Genomic DNA, 3,952 nt, shown 5'->3' with positions numbered 1-3,952 from the left:
CTGATATGAGGAATTCTTAATCTCAGGAACAAACTGAGGGTTGCTGGAGTGGTGGGGGGCGGGAGAGATGGGTGGTTGGGTGATAGACATTGGAGACGGTATGTGCTATGGTGAGCATTGTGAATTGTGCAAGACTGTTGAATCACAGATCTGTACCTCTGAAACAAATAGTACATTATATGTTTAAAAAAAAAAAAAGAAGAAGATAGCAGGAAGGGAAGAATGAAGGGGGGGAAATTGGAGGGAGAGATGAACCATGGGAGACGATGGACTCTGAAAAACAAACTGAGGGTTCTAGAGGGAAGGGGGGTGGGAGGATGGATTAGTCTGGTGATGGGTATTAAAGAGGGCATGCTCTGCATGGAGCACAGGGTGTTATATGCAAACAATGAATCATGGAACACTACATCAAAAACTAATGATGTAATGTATGGTGATTAACATAACATAATAAAAAAATGGAAAAAAAAAGAAAGGTATTAGAGTACAATTAATTTTGAGTAAGTTTAATGTTTTAACTCTTTTTCTTAACTTCAGAGAAGATATTAATTTATATCAATTGACTAGGGTGTTCTGTAGGAAAGTTATCCATACTCAAAATGGATTAATTTTTAATTTGTTTTCAGGCATGAGACATCTCAAAAATTTGAAGCCACTTTTTGTACTAGCAGGATTTTAAAAATGAGTTGGAAAGAAACAAAGCAGGACATGAAATAGAGAATAGGTACAATTCCTAGTTCTTTTTTTTTTTTTAAAGATTTTATTTATTTATTTGAGAGAGAGAATGAGATAGAGAGAGAGAGCATGAGAGGGGGGAGGGTCAGAGGGAGAAGCAGTCTCCCCGCTGAGCAGGGAGCCCGATGCGGGACTCGATCCAGGGACTCCAGGTGAGCCGAAGGCAGTGGCTTAACCAACTGAGCCACCCAGGCGCCCCCAATTCCTAGTTCTTAATAACAGTGAAATATAATTAGAAAATGCAAAAGAAGAAACTGAGAAAAATTTTTCCACCCAAATAAAATCCCTTATTTCTTGAGTGTCAAACCATGAAAAGTGCATCCAACTCTAGTTTATACCCCAAAATGTAGTAACTTAGTAATATTTGTCAAATGTTAAATATTATAATATAAAAATATGAGAGTTAATAAATAAATATAAGATTGAATTGAATTGAATCGAATTTGGTTAACAATGCTATTTTTTAAAATTTTATTAAATTGAGAAAAAAGTTATTTGAATAAGCATCTGTAGACATTTTAGACAAGATGTTAGAATGAACACAATAGTTATAATCCCTTACTTTCCACTCAATGTGAAAAAAAAATTTTTGAAAAAGAAGAGAGAGAAAACCTGTATCAATATGGAAAACAGAAGGTAAATGTTATTAGTGTGATAGAGTTTCATTGACAAGACCTTGATAGAAACACTGAGAGCCTGTTTCATACCTCTCTTATTCCAGTTGACCCTTTCTTCCTCTCCCATCTGAAAAAAGAGAACAAAAATAAAGATTGAGGAGATCTTTAAAAACTGTCTCTACCAGTCCCAACTAAAAGGATGATGATGAAGGTAAGAAGTCTGGGCTCTCATTTCTTTTGACTGGTTCAAGAAGGATATCAGAGGTCAAAGATTTCCTTCTAATGTAGAAAGTGATGACAGTTGAGTTCAGTCATAGCAATATACCTGAGGTTTACACTTGCAATCATTAACTATAAAAAGCAAAGAAAATCACATTCCTGTGAGTTTCACAAAGATGTTTTCAGTTAAAAAAAAAAAAAAGTGTCTCCAAGGCATTCCTGGCTATTTATGTGTTTAGTTCTTTTTGCACATTGCTCCCACACTCTCCCACCAGACTAGAAATTTACCATCAAGTTTTAATGTTTTAGCTCCCTCCCTGGAGATCCTTATGGGTAAATTTTGGTCAAGCACGTCACCTAGTAATGAAAAACCCCATTCAAATTAGATACATACTATGTAACCAAATACAGAACAGGTGTTGTCTACCTTAGTGGCAAACAAATGGATAACATTAAAGCATAGATGTTTCCACTAATTAAACAACTTACTCAAAATTCAAAGAAAATGGGAAATGCCATGATCTGAACTGGATTTGCTACTTGAAAATATGAAGTTAAACATATGACTGATTTAAACAAAATTCCAAAGAAAAGTGTATCTATAAAATTTAACAGGAAAAGAGAGATTTCTAAGATTAGGAAATATTATATAGGTAAATAAGATGATTATTGAATTAAAATTATAATTGTATCAGGGCACCTGGTTAAGTGTCTGACTCTTGATTTCAGGCCAGGCCATGATCTCAGGGCGGTGAGATCATGCCCTGTGTCAGGCTTTGCACTGGGCTTGGAGTCTGTGTAAGATTCTCTCTCTCCCTCTCTCCTTCCCCCTTCTCTATCTAAAAAAAAAAAAATTACAACAGTGTCTGTGAGGAGCTGGTCAGATGCTGATGAAAATAATATTACATTTTAAAAAGAAAATATTAAATTGCCCATAAATAAAAGTGGGCAGATTTTCCCAGAAATGAGAGAAAAAGTAATACAGAGGTCTTTTGAGTTCTAAAGGATAGGGGGAAAAAAACATGAAGTTTTGAAACCAAATTTAAACTATAATTATGCCACAAGTATCGCTGGTTTTAAAACTATCAGTTAACAGCCAACAAATTTATTAAAGAAAGTTACCTAGTTGTGTTTCCTTACATTATACAACTGATCAAGAAAATCCCAGAAAAAAAGAAAGGAAGGAGAACACTGTCCTAATACACTGCCAAAAGTTAACAGTAAGCTATGTGTTCAGGCAAAATTAATTTTAAAAGCAGCACTGCCAAAGAGGATACAGTAATATCTGAGTATGCCATATTTTGTCTGACATTGGGGAGGAAACTCAATTATATGTACATATATTTTAAAATGTTCCCTTTAACCTATTATTTCTATTTCTAGAAAACTATTCTCAGAATAGAGACAGAAGTATAAAAAAAGACTTATGTTCATCTTTGTTCATTGAAGTGTATTCGGACTCAAACAGTAATCTTAGGAAGCTCCTAATTATATATCTGTATAAAGAAATATTATATATATTCAATAATTTTTATAAATATAATTATACTGAAGGGTCCTCAAACTATTAAGTGAGAAAAGATCAAATATAAGCTGGATAATAGTATGAAGAAGTAGATGTTATAGCTATAAGCTATACATCTAAATAAACAAAATATACTGATCAAATTGTCTCTTGGCCTTGAAATTATAGAAGATTTTAATTTTCTCATTATGCTTTTCTATATTTTCATATTTTCTGCAAAATACATAACATGGTCTTCTGTAATCATCAAAAACTATATTATTAACATCAATAAATAGGACTCTAGATGTAACATTTTGACATTTTCATGGAAAATTTATCAAACAAAATGAAAGAATCTATAAAAATCCAGGAAAAAGAATATTGAGTTATCCATAAAGGAACAAAAGTCTAAGCAATATTATTTGTTCTTTTGTAACACCAGAGTATAAGAGAAAATAGAATAGCTACAAAGCTCTGAAAATAAGTTTGTCAAAGCAATGTGCACATAGCCATAAGACAACCATCATTAGATTTGTGTGATCTTAGAAAACACATCAACTATGTATCCTTTAATAAACTTGTTGGTTATTAATTGACAATATTAAAACTAGTCATACATGTAGTATAATTATAGTTTAAGTTTGGTTACAAAACCAATTAGAATCCATTATGTAAAAAAAATTCAAATAGCATAGTTTATGACTCCATTTAAATTAATAAAGTCAAATAGATATATGAAAGCTGAAAACATAACTCCCATAAACATTGAAGCTATCTTGTTCAACTCTTTTCTTTGATAGGCATTCAGTTTAACAGAGATATAAGAACCTCTGAAAGGAATTACAAAGCCATCAACAGAATTTTTTTTAAAAGT

This window comes from Leptonychotes weddellii, chromosome 2, assembly GCF_054177405.1.
Source record: "Leptonychotes weddellii isolate Sample4059 chromosome 2, ASM5417740v2, whole genome shotgun sequence".
Lineage (NCBI taxonomy): Eukaryota > Metazoa > Chordata > Mammalia > Carnivora > Phocidae > Leptonychotes > Leptonychotes weddellii.
The sequence above is the reverse complement of the archived record's forward strand: the minus strand, read 5'-3'. Positions refer to the sequence as shown.